Source organism: Gopherus evgoodei, chromosome 2, assembly GCF_007399415.2.
Source record: "Gopherus evgoodei ecotype Sinaloan lineage chromosome 2, rGopEvg1_v1.p, whole genome shotgun sequence".
Classification (NCBI taxonomy): Eukaryota; Metazoa; Chordata; order Testudines; family Testudinidae; genus Gopherus; species Gopherus evgoodei.
The window spans coordinates 64,833,224-64,848,762 of record NC_044323.1 but is presented as its reverse complement, the minus strand read 5'-3'; positions in this window follow the sequence as shown (position 1 = coordinate 64,848,762).

Sequence of the window (15,539 nt, the reverse complement as noted above, 5' to 3'; positions counted from 1 at the left end):
ATAGACAAGAATGATCCAGTGGATACAATGTATTTGGACTTTTGGAAAGCCTTTGACAAGGTCCCTCACCAAACGCTCTTAAGGAAAGCAAGCAATCATGGAATAAGAGGGAAGGTCTTCTGATGGATTAGTAACTGGTTAAAAGACAGGAAATGAAGGGCAGGAATAAACGGTCAGTTTTCAGCCTGGAAAGAGGTAAACAATGTCCTCCAGGGATCTGTACTGGAATCAGAGCTGTCCAACATATTCATAAATGATTTTGAAAAAGGGCTAATCGGTGAGGTGGCAAAATTTGCAGATTATATGAAATTATTTAAGATTAAGTTCAAAGTAGACTGCGAAGAGTTACAAACGGATCTCACAAAACCAGGGCTGCCCGGGGAGGGGCAAGTGGGGCAATTTGCCCCGGGCCCCGCAGGGGCCCCCGGCCGCATGAGACTGTCTGATACTCCCCCCGGCCCCGGCACCTCAGCGCGCTGTCAGGAGGAGCGGCCCCAGACAGTACAGCAGCAGCCTGAGCATTGCCTCCTCCCGCTGAGACAGAGCCCCGAGCTAAGCAGGCGGGGCTGAGAGCTCTGCTCCTGCTGGAGCCATGCTGCAGCACTGTCCAGGGGCCAAGCGCTGAGGCTCCAAAGGAGGGGATAGGCGCGGCGGTAACCCAGCCAGGAAGATCACTGGATAGCGCTGCAGCAGCGGCGTGACTCCCGAGGGGCCAGAGCTCTGCCTCCTTCCGCTGAGTCAGAGCCGCAGCTGCGCAATAAAGGGGCAGGGCTGTGATCTCCAGTCTCACCGTAGCCACGCTGCTGCAGCGTTGTCGAGGGCAGCAGCTGGTTGCCAAAGTGGCTGAGGCTCTGAGAGTGGGGAGACCAGGAGAGGCAGGGGTAAGCCACATGGTGGGGGCAACACATGGGGTATGTTAGAGAAGGGAGACCAGGAGAGGTGGGGGTAAGCCACATGGGGAGGGGCGGGGGGAACACATGGTGTACATAAGGAACTTTTAAATTAACTACCCTGAGATGGTTTGGCTCACAGAAACGCCCTGGGAGCTGCCACCATCTCACCTGATATGCTCAGAGGCTACTTATTTTATCCCTGCTTTCCCTGCCCGGTCAGGACCCCAGCACCCTGTCTTGCTGAGCCAGATCCATCCGTCTGCTCCAACAAAGACCCAGGGTCTGAATTACTTGCCCCAAAGCTGCAGGTTTACCTGAAAGCTGCTAACAAAAGTGTTCCTGTTTTTAACTCTCAGATGACCAACTCCCAATGGGGTCTAAACCCAAATAAATCCGTTTTATCCTGTATAAAGCTCATGCAAGGTAAATTCATAAATTGTTCGCCCTCTATAACACTGATAGAGCTGCACAGTTGTTTGCTCCCCCAAGTATTAATACATACTTTGAGTTAATTAAGTAAAAAGTGATTTTATTAAATACAGAAAATAGGATTTAAGTTGTTCCAAGTACTAACAGCCAGAACAAAGTAAGTCACCAAGCCAAATAAAATGTGCAAATCTATGGCTATGGCTACACTTGAAGTGCAAGTGTAGTCGCAGCACCAGCGCTGGGAGAGAGCTCTCCCAGCGCTGCATGTACTCCACATCCTCTACGGGTGTAGCTTGCAGCGCTGGGAGCGGCACTCCCAGCGCTGCGGCATTGTTTACACTGAGGCTTTACAGCACTGTATCTTGCAGCGCTCAGGGGTGTGTTTTTTTCATACCCCTGAGCGCGAAAGTTGCAGAGCTGTAAAGTGCCAGTGTAGCCATGGCCTATGTCTAATCAAAGTAAATAAAGATAAGATCCTCACCAGTTCCAGAATGCTCCCTTTTACAGACTAATCTCCTTTTAGCCTGGGTCCAGTAATCACTCGCACCCCCTGTAGTTACTATCCTTTGCTCCAGTTTCTTTCAAGTATCCTTGGGGGTAGGGAGGCTCTCTCTTTAGTCAGCTGAAGACCACCATGGAGGGGTCTCCCAGGGGTTTAAATAGACATTTTCTTGTTGATGGACTGGAGACCTCTCACTTGTATGCACTCACAGTCCAGCTCCAAGATGGAGTTTAGGAGTTATCTGGGCAAGTGACATGTTCATGCATGACTCACAGTTTCTTACTAGGTAGCAGCTGTGGGTCCTCAAGTAGACTTCTTATCTGGATTGGAGCATTCCAAGAGCCATTGTCCTTTTTTTTGTCTCTTGATTAGGTACTTAACTTCAACATTCCTTTCTCCAGGAACTGACCAAATGCTCTACTAAGGTTATTTAGAAATCAAGCCAGTACACAGCCAATATTTTGAATTAAAAAATGATACATGCATGCAGATAGGATTAATAGATGAATAGATTCAGTGGATCATAGCCTTTATATAGATATATTACATAGCATATGTAGCATAGATTCAGTATATCGTATTCTAGTTACGTCATATTCCCATAGAGCATTATGCGGTACAGTGTCACACTAACAAAATGAAAGATAACAAGAGAATTAATTTGTTTGCAGGTATCATCACATAGTCAACGATCGTGGGGATAGAAAAATGAAACGTACATATCTTTCAGGATTTAGGAAGGGAAAGCAGAAGATCGCTAGACAGACGCAAGAAGAAAAGGGAAAAATAACTCTTCACAAATTTCTTCAGGCACAATCCAAGTCAAGTCAGTTGACTGAGTTGAGCGATGCTCACATTCAAGGCTCTTCAGAGGTGGGAAGTGAAAGTGGTGTTGTAAGAGAAAAAGAAAATGAAGTGTGTGAGGAATCCGAAATATTAACACATTCAGAAAACAGTTTTATGGTTGTTGTGGAGGAAGAGAAGGAAATCCAGCCTCTTTGGATAGACAATGGAGAACACAGCAGTAACACTGCTACAACTGAGAAACCGGTACAGTCAACTAGTCCTGCTGCTATAGGTGGGAATGACAAAGAAGAGTTGTGCAGTAATGACCCAGCCTCTTGGAAGTACCTAGATATAAAGAAAAGAGATCTTATTGTATTGAAGGGTCCACTACAGAAGCCCAAAACCTTTCCTCGTGATTCTTTTGGCAGGAAATTGCCTATAACCGTTTTTTCTAAACATCTGATTAATGGCGAATCTATTGAAAGAGACTGGATGGTGTGGAGTAAAGATGCTGCAGCAATATTTTGTTTTCCCTGCAGTCTCTACAGAAGTGAAACTCAAACTAAGCAATTACAGCACTCAAAATTTGTCAAAGGTGGAATTGCAGATAATTGGAAAAAGATTTACAAGAAAATCAAAAATCATGAAGAAAACGCTTCATATTTGAGCAATTACATTAAGTGGAAGGAATTATTTCAGACACTCAGTGATAAAAGAGGCATTGATGCAGCAGTACAACATAGTATTAAACAGGAGGAGGAAAAATGGCGTAAAATATTAACTGCCATTGTTGATGTAATTCTTTTCCTAGCAAAGAATAATCTGTCATTTCGTGGTAGCCATTCTACCATTGATTATGATGACTGTGGGCTTTTCTTGTCAACACTGAAGCTTGTGGGCAGGTACAATCCTGAGGTGAAACAACATCTAGAGATGGTAGCTCAATGCAGAGAGTCTGGTCGAAGAATGCAGGCTCACTACCTGTCATGGCATAGTCAGAATGAGTTTGAAACTGTGTGGGGAGAAAGTTTTAAACTCTATTCTTGAAGAGGTAAGAAATGCCCGATATTTCAGCATTGTTGTTGATGGTACACCTGATGCTTCACACACAGAGCAGTTAGTTTTTATTCTCAGATATGTGATACAAAAAGACTGAAATTGGGATGTGCATGAAAGATTTGTTAAACTAGTAGATTTTGAAAAGAAGACTGGGGCAGATATCGCAGAACAGATAAAGAGGTTTTTAAAAGAATGTGACTTAGAACTATCTTGGTGCAGAGGGCAGGGATATGACAATGCCTCTAACATGTCAGGAAGATTTCAGGGAGTAAAGACAAGAATTTTGGAAGAAAATGCCCAAGCCTATTTCTTTCCATGCAGCGGTCACACGCTGAACCTCTGTGGCACCCACGCTATGGAAACCAATGTAGAGGTAAAAACATATTTTGGAAATGTTCATAAACTCTATAAAGTATTTGCTCTTAGCCCTGCGAGATGGAAAATTTTGCAGACCACTGCGAATATATCTCTTCACTCTGTATCTAAAACTAGGTGGAGCGCAAGAGTTGATGCTGTTCGTCCCCTAATAAAAAACCACACAGGCGTGCTGGAAAGTTTAATTAAAATTGAAGAAGAGCTTCATTTACCTCCTGAAATCCAGGCAGATGTTGACTGTTTGATTAAGTAGCTTAAGTAATTTGAATTTGTACTTCTTACTACAATATGGTTTAAAGTGCTTCAATGTATTGATGGTAAGAACAAGGTCCTACAAAGCTCCAAATTAACAATGAAAGAGGGAGCTAAACACGTGAGCAACTTAGTCAAGGAAATTCAAACATTGAAAGATTCTTGGCCAATTTTTTTTGAAGAAGCTAAACAAGTCGCTTCAAGCCTTGGCATTGACCCAAAAATGAAAAGTGACTCAAGAATTCGGAAGAAAAAGCAATTCTTTGATGATACAGGGGATGCAGACTATACATTTGACTCTCGCCATATTCAGTTCAAAGTACAAGTGTTCTTCCTGTCAATGGATTTGCTTCTATCAGAGCTAGGAGGTCTTGGCGAAAGAATGGCTGAAGTCTCAAATTTATTTTCACCTATTTTGCTTCCGCCAGATACAGTGGATGAATCTTCTATAGAAAATTTTGTTGACACTTTGGCCACAGCATATCCAAAAGACCTCCAGAGAGAAGATCTTAAAGAGGAACTTAATCTTTTACAAAATAAAAGACGATTCCAACTTAAGAGTTGATGGACATATAACCTCTGCACTTACACTTCTTAATGCTCTCTTCAAAAAAGGGTTGGAAAATGTGTTTCCACAGATTTGTATTTGTTTACGCCTACTAATAATGTTGCCAATGTCAGTAGCATCAGGAGAGCGTGCATTTAGTAAGCTAACATTGATTAAAAATCGTTTGTGTTCAGCCACTGGGCAGGAAAGGCTCAACCATTTGCTCGCTTTGAGCAGAGAATATGAAATGGCCAGCGACATAAGTTTTGATGACATTATTAATGAGTTTGCCAAAATGAAAGCAAGGAAAAAAATTGCAACTTGTGATTACTTTGAGCAAGAGTGTTGGGAAGCTTAAGATGAAAACAATATTGCCAGTGTTAGGCCTAAAACTTCCGGAAGCTTTATAAAGTGAGTTTTGTAAAAATATCTTTAAAAAGCAAGCTTTGCAAAATTAAGTTACAACTTGTGGTCAAAAGACACCTGCAACCAGGCAACATTTTATGCTGACTCCCATGTAGTAAAATAAGCTGTACCCATGGGTACAGCTTATTAAGACCACCTTTGAAACTTGTGGTTAAGTCTGGGTTGCTCGAGCTGCTCAAGTGGTACTGACACTATAGTATTAGGAATGGTCGTGTCAGGATAATTTGATCTCTGATTATATTAATGCTGCAGTATTAAAAATAGTAGTAAAAGTTTAATACTAGTGTTGTTTAGAAGTAGTAGAAAATTGGCAATTTATAGCATCTTTGTTTATACTTAAGGTTATTAAGGGCAGGAATAGAACTTGTAAGGTTAATAGTTAATAAGCAATAATAGCTTTTCATGTACTCATGCCTGTCATCAGTAAAAACTGCCAATGTTAAGGACATGCTTTTATAATAATAAGTAGCTAATGCATAACATTACCGGTACTTGTGCTTGTTTGCAATATAATTTGTCATTTATATTAATCTTTATTCAATGCTGGTCTTTAATTTTTCTTTTCTTATTCTGTCTGTAATGCATTTATAGCCGTAAGTCATTAAAAGCCTATCTTGAGGAATAATCAGTAGTTTTAATTTCTTTATACAGACACCACTTAACCTCATTACATCTGTGTTGGGTGGTGGGAAGTAGTGATCACTCAGAGCCCCATTTGGGCCCTGATGTGTGTCCCCTTCTTCCTATATCTCTGCACAACTGTGTAATGTTCTGAACAATTTGTAAGAAAACGATTTCATAAGAAGCATTATGTAATTGCAAATGTATACATAGCATTAAAGCATTTAATGTTTTCAAATAATGTATTTTGTATGTTTTCAAATTATTAAAATTTAATTTTTGAATGTATTTGACTGGTTAGTTTTTACATTTCCAAATACATGTTACTAGAATATTGCACCTTTTTTAAATGGAAGAGGCCCCCAAAATTGCTTTGCCCCAGGCCCCCTGAATCCTCTGGGCAGCCCTGCACAAAACTAGGTGACTGGGCAACAAAATGACAAGGTGAACAAGATGAAATTCAGTGTTGATAAATGCAAAGGAATGCATATTGGAAAACACAATCCCAACTATACATACAAAATGGTGGGGGTCTAAATTAGCTGTTACCATGCAAGAAAGAGATCTTGGAGTCATTGTGGAGAGATCTCTGAAAACATCCTCTTAATGTGCAGTGGCAATCAAAAAACTAACAATTTTAGAAACCATTAGGAAAGGGATAGATAATAAGACAGAAAATATCATAATGCTGCTATATAAATTCATCATACAGGCACACCAGGAATGCTGAGTGTAGTTCTGATCTCCACCAGATATATTAGAAATGGAAAAGGTACAGAAAAGGGCAACAAAAATGATTATCGGTATGGAACAGCTTCAATATGAGGTGAGATTAAAAAGATGGGCTATTCAGTTTGGAAAAGGGACAACTAAGGGGAACTAGGATAGAGGTCTATAAAATCATGAATGGTGTGGAGAAAGTGAATAAAGGAATGTTATTTATAGAATCCTAGAACCATAGAGTTAGAAGGGATTGGAAGGATCATCTAGTCTAACCCCTTGATTAAGGATTTGTTGTGTCTAAACCATCCAAGACAGATGGTTATCCAGCTGCTTTTTTACCCTTTCACATAACACAAGAACCAGGGGTGACCCAATGAAATTAATAGGCAGCAGGTTTAAAACTAACAAGGGAAAGTACCTCTTCATAGAACACACAGGGAACTTGTTGCCAGAGGACGTTGTGAAGGCCAAAACTATAATTTTTTAGTTAAATTCATGGAGGATAGGTCCACCAATGGCTATTTGCCAAGATGATCAGGGACACAGCCTCATGCTCTAGGTGTCCTTTGGCCTCTGTCAAATTCTGGGAGTGGACGACAGGGGGTGGATCACTTGATTGGCCTGTTCTGTTCATTCTCATTGAAGCATCTGGCACCTGCCACTGTCAGAAGACAAGACAGGACTAAATGGACCATTGGTCTGACCCAGTATGGCCAAACTTATGTTCTTATGCGATTTATGTGTATATGTTTGATTTTGATACAATCGTGTATGACAGTGGTCCCAATGTTATTTAGGCAAATACACTAGTTTACTGTACTAAGATATTGAACAAATATTAGTAAAGTAATCATTTCACATTCTTTGTACGAGCTCTAACCCTATTTCTTGGATTTTACATAGGCAAAACTACAGTGTGGGTTAGAGAATACACAAAGAAGTCGGAAGAACACTCAAGCTCAGCAGAAGGACATCACTGTGCAACATTAAGATATGGACCTGGGAGCTTAGAACACCAGTCACAAACCTCTAAAGTATCAGTACTGGAAGGAATGAGTGTTTGGGAGCCATTGTTGTATGTGCCTTACTGATTATTGAGTGAAAGAGGATGAATCATGAATACTGTTGCTCATGGAAATACGAACTGCTTTTCCTGTTGAACCTCGTGTTTTCATTGCCATCTTCGAAACTTTCACCAGCCAAGTCACTTTAGCTGTGATCTTTGAGAAATGGCAAGTTTAGTTTGGTAACTTTTGGTCCAATATGATTCCAGTGGATGGTAACAAAAGTTTGGAGTTCACCAAAACTTGATGGTCCTTAGATTTAGGATTTTAATTTGAAGCCATCCCTACTTGGAATGGTAAGGTCTCTCTCTCTCTCTCTCTCTCGCATGCACACACACTCTGTGGCTGCTCCTCCCTCTCTAGCCTCCTCCTTGACCAAAATCACCACCTGCCTGGAACCATTGTAATCATTCCCATCACAATACATATCAGACGCAAGGCTTACTTCCAGTCTCCCAAGTTTGAAGCCAAACTTAGAAAGGATGTAACTTACTTCATCTTTCAAGAATAATGTTGCATTCTTCCTACCACTACTACCCTGTCTTTGGGGACTAATATTCAAATGTAAGGAGTCTACTCTTGCTGCCATGCAACTTTTTAATGAAAGTTCTAAGTTGTAAGGGTGAAATTTATGCCAAATTTTATTGAACCAGGAAAAAAGGTTTTCCCCATATGAGTACTCAGAATCCATTTCAGGTGGGCAAAATAATATACCTGTGATTGTGACAGGTGAAGAGTGTTAACCAAGGAAACCTCACTCAATCTATTAATTGGTTTGGAGTATGGGAAGAATAATTTGAACTGGATTTCTATGTCTATCTGAGAAGAACTTAAGGTATGTCCATAGACTGATCCTCCAAAGCGTATAATTAATCACTCCAGAGAGTATGAAACAGTGAGAAATTCTTTAAAAGGTTATCCTGAGTTCTAAAATGACATATCTTAACTATAATCCATCATCAGATTAGGTCCCCAGCCCATTTAAATATTCAATACTTACACATAATGATATCAATCACTCACACAAGGAATGAGGTCCTTTAAATCCTTCATCTTTATTCTTATCACCAGTCTTTATTATAAGCATGCAGGGCAATTTACCATCCTAGGTCTGTGGATTGCCACTGACATCAGTGAGAGCTGCATGTTGCCTCTCAGGGGCACAGTTTGGCCTTCAGGAAATTCTTCTTAAATGAGACCAAAGGGAACAGTCCTGCACTGAATTGCTAATAGATCTCTAATGTCTACGATTCTGTGAAATCGAGTCCACTTCCTTCTAGCAGTCCGAGGTTTACAATGGCTTCCGTGGCTCTATGGAGCCGGGCCCATCCTCAGAAGGGCCCCCCGGCTTGCTCAGCTTGCCCTGCGCCCCAAGACCCCTCTGGCACCCTCCACCCACCACTTGCTCCTCTCAACCTGCCTGCCTGCTACCTCCTTGGCCCCACCCTCCAGCTTCTCTCTGCCCCCTGGCCAGAACCCAATGCACTTCCGGCTCTGGGCAGTCTCTGTGGGGCCTCACCTGTCTCCCCGGAGCTAAGCTACCTGGGACTGGTGCAGAAGCCTGGCCAGTCTCAGCCCAGGGGTTGGGGAGGGAGGGAAGGGGACAGTGTGGGAAGCTTGGCTAGGCCCCTCCAGGGAAAGTGCATCTTGAGAGAGGATGGCTGGGGCAGGCCCTGGCCTGGCTGATCATACCACTCCTGAGGGACTGGAGCAATTGTCCACCCCAGGACCAGCTCTGGCTGCACTGCCAGCTCAGCCTGGCAGACACAGTTGCCTCCCAGCAGGGCCAGTGACTGCGGTCAGGATGCAGGGTGTGGGGTAGTGGGCTTCTTGCAAGGTAAGTATTGGGATCTGAGGGAACAGGGAAGATGTGTATATTGGGGCACTAAATAGTGGGGAAATCTGAGCCTATTAATGGGTTTGGTAGCCCAAGGCTTCTGCTTACAAACTCTAGTTCCTCAATAAACCAGTCTTAAGGAATTCTCCCCCCCCCCAACATATGGAACAATATGGCCCATTGTTACTAACTGTAATACTTCTGTATACTATTATTGCTATATCTAAGGGGAGATGCATATGGAATCATGATCACTTTGCTATCGATGTATCTATCACTTGGCTGAGAACCTGTAGAACAGAGTTATAAATCTTCCCCTGTGAGGCTTAGCTGAGAGTATTTTGCTCAAATAGGATGCCTATGTTCATAACAAGGACATTTGAAGAAACACTGCACTTATGGCAAAGCAGCAAGGCACATTGTGCTGTGAACATTTTTAGAAATTAACTTCCATCTACATGAAATACAGGGTTACACCATAATTCATTGCAGCATATAGCACACTGCCTCAAGTAACTTTGTCTCATCCTCCTGTTACATCTTTCCTGAGACAGCTGCTCTTTCCTCCCCCTTGGTACATCAACCTATACGCAGTCCAACTGGTTTGAGTTGGAGGCAAATTTTGGTAGGTTTTTCTCACCATCATTATTCAAATAACACAAATTCATGGCTCTCCCTCTTCCCTTGAAAAGAGAGGTGGAGAGAAATATGAAAACTTCTAAGAATCCCTGATTTATAAGATTCAGAATATCTCACGTAATTTATTATCTAGTTATGTATTTTCTTCACTACATTTGGCTTTGAAACACTCACTTAAATACAAACATACCCTCTTTTATTTATGTGGTGTAATACAGTAAATGCCAGGATTCAGAGCAGGTAAAGTGGGCACTTTCATTAAATCCATGAATTCTCTAATGTAGTAAATACCAGCATACATGAACACTGTCTGTATAGGATGATCCTAGTCTCCCATGCCTCAGTTGCTGCTCTCTCCTTTAGATTAACTCAGTAATCCCTCACAAGTGTTTGGAGGTGGAAGATGAAGTCATATAAGTTAACACACCTTAAATCAGTAGGCAACCAAAATAAATCCTGTTGACCGCTAGACTTTTCCATGCAGGAATAAAATCCCACATGAGAGGTACCAAATGCTTCTGCATATATCTAACGGAAGTGCTGCTTCCTCTCTACTCTTCATTAACGCATGAGACCCCAATTGACAGTAATGGGAGCCACATGGAAGCATCCAAGGGCAGAATTTGGTCCACGGAAAATAACATCCCACTCAAAACACAAAGTCCCAAATCCTGTTAGTTGAATGCTCTGGAGATATTGGAGCATAGGCATATTCAGCACCAAGAAGTTAGCTCTTTTCTTGGCACCAATATCGCTGAAGATCCTTCTGTGCAGTAGAGAAACAGTAAATATGGAGATAACCACTCTCCTGTTACCATCACCTGCAACCTGAACTTTGAATACCAGCTAATACATCCCATGTGCAACATTCTTTCCCCAAGAAAATAACAGTTCCCTTTGATCAGAATGTACTCTCAGATAAATGCTAACAAGGGCAGGCAACACATCCTACTCACAAAAACTTCTTGGGTAAGAGAAACACAGCACTAGATTCTCTGCTGCAGCACAATGAGGCTGGAAAGAGGCAGATCTCCCCAGTTTGGGAATTATCCCAGTGTTGGAGAATCTCTAGCTACTGTAACTCTGGCATTGCTGGCTCCCACACCACCAGCCCCGGTAGGTGGCATGGTGAGGGCCTGGCTATGCCCTGCACCACCTGTTCTCAGCTGGTATAATGACCACTGGGTGAATATAACCATCTGGCATGGTTTAGGGGAGCCCTGTTGGAATTAATAATATTTTGGAATTAGTAATAATGTAGGGATATTAACACAACACTAATTTTAACCATGAATTCCTTTATTAAGTCCAAAGGCCAGATGGTATTTTAGGCTTTAAACATGCCTAGCAGTCTAAAGAATAAGCAGTCACTACACTGTAACAAAGTATTCATAAGCATGTGATTAATATACTTACAGATAGGCCAAAACTAGGGAACACTGTCTCATCCTGATGTTCTCTAGCATCATCAGGTCAGATCTCACCAAGAACCCTCAGATTCAATAACTCTTTTTATACCCTTCAACAAACACATGACATCGTAGCCAATGACTACTTTAGCTAACAGTCAGCTGGTGACAGTTCACCCTTATTTCTAGTCTTAATCCAGATAAGATTTACAACCTCCTATTTTCCCCAAGGCCTCTCCTCATTCCTGCTGACCAATATCTTTTTCATTGCACCTGGGTTCACATAGTATTTACTTTTTAAAATAACACTGGTATGTGGAATAGGAAGGTCCATGTTGGCTCCTTCTAAGTCAGATTTTCTTTGTTTTATTTAAAACTCTCTGCAGTCGCCTCAGTTGGTCATAGGTCTTCTTTTTAGAAAGTTCCCCTTAACTCAATTGTTATTCATTGAACCAGATGTCCTCCCTGCTTCATTCCTTTTGGCCTTATAATTTCAAGCCTTCCTTCTGTTTGCTGGTTAGGGTCTTTCTTTACAATGCATATATTGCTGTGACCAAACTTAAGCTAACTCTAATTTCAGATTTAGTCCACTAGACCCAAGACTGCTCTAAATTACCCTGGAACTGGAATAGAAACAGCATTAGAATTGGGAAGCTATGCCAAGCTCGTTTGTTGTCCCCATCCTGTCAGCTGAACCTGACAGATACCGGGCACAGCTGAGAATGCCCATAACATTGTTGCTTGTGCCGATTTGTGTTGCAGAATAAAGTGCTGTGCAAATTGCTGTCTGTGTTCTCTATATGTCGTTTCAAACAGAGACAATCCCCTCATCGATAATAAACAGTGAAATCCCACTTCCATGCAATTGTAATCATCCATATGTGTCCAATGTCTGAAGTACAGAACATCATGCATGCTGCTCAGATGTGTAAGTCTGTGATCTAGAAGATTTGTGTGTGGCAGGGCAGAGAATGTAAAAATCTGGGCCTGATTCTCCTTTCATTTATGCCAGTTTTACATCAGTGTCACTTCACTGAGTGTGTGGGGACTAATTTTGCTCACCATTGCCTTGCACCTTGTGTAGCCCATTCCAACAGTGTACAGTGAGTTTAAAATGCTACCGGTACAGAACAGTAGTCATTTTAGAGTCACTCTGCAGAGGTGTAAATGCCTGCAAAAGTTTCAGTGAATCCAGCCCTAAATCTCTTACTGTGCATTAGGAAACAATCTGCCGCTTTCCATCATCTCAGTGCAGAACAATAGCTTTCGTTTGAAAAGAATCCATTAACCTCCAGAATTTTATTTTTTTTTAAAAATAGAGACCTTCAGTAGTTTGACTTTTCACATATATAACAAATCATTTTTAGGGGTTAGTGTGGAGGCTTGTGGCAACTAGTTGGTTGTAATAATTAATATGATCATTCTTCATTGTTATTACTTTAATAAGGTAAACACCCTATTAAAATAAACTGAAACAGTTGGCTCTAGCGAAGTCATTGCAATTGTGCTAAGCAGTTTAATAACCCCACAATGTAACTGGAAAGAATAAATTAATCCCCAAAGGTTCTTACTGGGAGTTTTTGACATTATTAGTTTTAAAGTTAGTCATACAAAAGATCCCAAATTTTGAGCCTACTCAGATTCCCCAGTTCCTGAGAGTTTCTGCACCTCTCTTGATGTTAATAAGGGTCTTTTCAGCAGAGGGTATACTCACTATACATGGGCAAGATGACAATGGACTAAACACAAAATGCTGTAAAATGCACCAAGTAAACAAACAGGAACAATAGGGAAAAATTTTTGTTTCTAACTCTTTTCAATTATAGTGATCTTAGTGTGACTTTTAACTATAGTATGTATAAAATATTCAGATATAAAAGTGATGTTTAAGATGACAGTAATTTTCTTCAAGCTTAAACCTCTGGTTTTAGTTACTTGTAAGTTTCTTAAAAACACAAACAAAACTCCTGCCACTCCTCCGAAATGAATTGTTTAGGAAATTTTTGTAAAAATAGAGAGATGGATTTTTAGGGCTATCTCAGCATGAAAACAATGTTATTCACATGCTAAGAAAATATTGTTTTTTTTTCTCTCTATCAGTAACTCTAAAATGATCATGTTTGCAAACTTCCAATGTACCTAGATGTGAAGGAGGATTAGTGCCTTTGAAATAGAAGAAGAATCTTGGTTTTGAAGTAAGTTATGTATTTTTCAAGATAGCTGCTCAGCCTGTGCAGTATACTTGTTTTCTTAGGTCTTAATCCTGTAATGACCCCTGGACAGATCCCTGGACCAGCATACAGGCTTACTGAAATCAAACTTGTGAGGAGCATATTGCAAGATTAGAGCCTTAATTAAAAAAAGATGCAGTAGGCACTTACAGATCAGAGTGAGGCTTTTCCTTTATCACTGTCACACAGCAAGTCTCTCTCTCTCTCTCTCTCTCTCTCTCCTCCAAAATGTTTGAAGCTTTTACTCAGGTGGGCATTTTCCAGCAATCACCAGCCTGAGCTTTTCAATTTGTCACCTCTGTCGCATTTCACAACCTTTCAGTGCTAGTTACAGTAAAAAGGAGGAAGGATATGGAGTCAGAAGAGTGCAGCAGAGAATGGAGCAAGGGAGTGAAGAAGTACAAGGATAATATTGTTAGATAATAAAGATAATCTGGATCTTTTAATTTGTTTTGACTCCTTAGGCTGGCATTTATTTATAAGTAATATTTGTCCATAGTTTATTGTAGGCAGTGGTAAACCTTGCTATGGCCCTCTGCTCAGACACCAGTTTCCAGTTATTCAATGAAATAACTGTTCTCTTGTCCACAGTTTTAGCAACCCCATCTGTATGCTTCACTTGTCCACTTGAATGTCCAGAATAAAGGAAAGTATAATTTCCAACTGTGAACTCTCCTGTACCCCGCCAACGTGTCTCCTGTACGACAGCCAAGGAAACTTGTAACTTCCTTAACTCCTCTGCTTCTAGCTCAGTCTGGTCTGGAGCAAATAGAGTTGTAAAATGCCAGCTTGCAATACATGTAATATGTATTTAGCCATTATTTGAAATCCATGACTATCTGCTAGGCCTGACAGGCCTAGGTAAAAATCTGTATAAGTCAGTCTGACTTGTACTGTGTTTATAACAAGTAAGTTTTGGATGTAATGGCTTGTTAGGTCAATCCATCCTATCCAGCTCATGGAAATGCCATTAACACAGCCTCCTGGCTGCTAGGAATAGGTACCTGAATTACACCCTAGTCCACTTGACCTTCCAAGGCTCACGAGCTTGGCCTGTTCAGATTTGAAATTAAAGTTTTCTTTCTCCTAGACAGACTTATTTACAGAGGCTAAGAAAGCCCTGTCTGCTCCAGTTTGAAATCAAGAAAAAGGTGGATGTAACTGGAGCCAAATTTGATCCTGATAAGATAAAGAATAACTTGGGAGGGAGGCATACAAGGTGATGCTTGGAGGGCATTTCAGATAATTAATTTGCAATGATGGCTCTCCACCATCTCACTTCAGACTGGAGAAGAAATATTCAAGAAAGCAATACAAAATACAGCGGAAGAAGTTATTGGAAGGCATAAGAAAGCAAGGAAAAGTGGGACAAGCAATGAAATAAGAACATTACAGGAAAAGTGTAAATGAGCCAAGTCTGCTGGGAAAGCACAAGAAGTAAAAGCATTGTGCAAAATGGTGAAGAAATCCCAAAGATCTGACAAACAAAAGTTCCGGAAAGAAGAGAATCAACAACTAGAGGAGGCCTCTTGAAAACAAGATATGCAAAATGGTTAAGTTGTATGGAAACACCATCAGACAAACAATAAGAAAAATCTGACAACAAAAATGCCAAAGAGCTGCTGGAAGTATGGAAGGAACATTTTGACAAAGAGCTGAATCCTATAGTTTATCCAGTTGCGAGCATTCTAGACGTGCTAAATGAGCAGCCTGCAAGGCAGAATTGATATCAGCATTGACTCACTA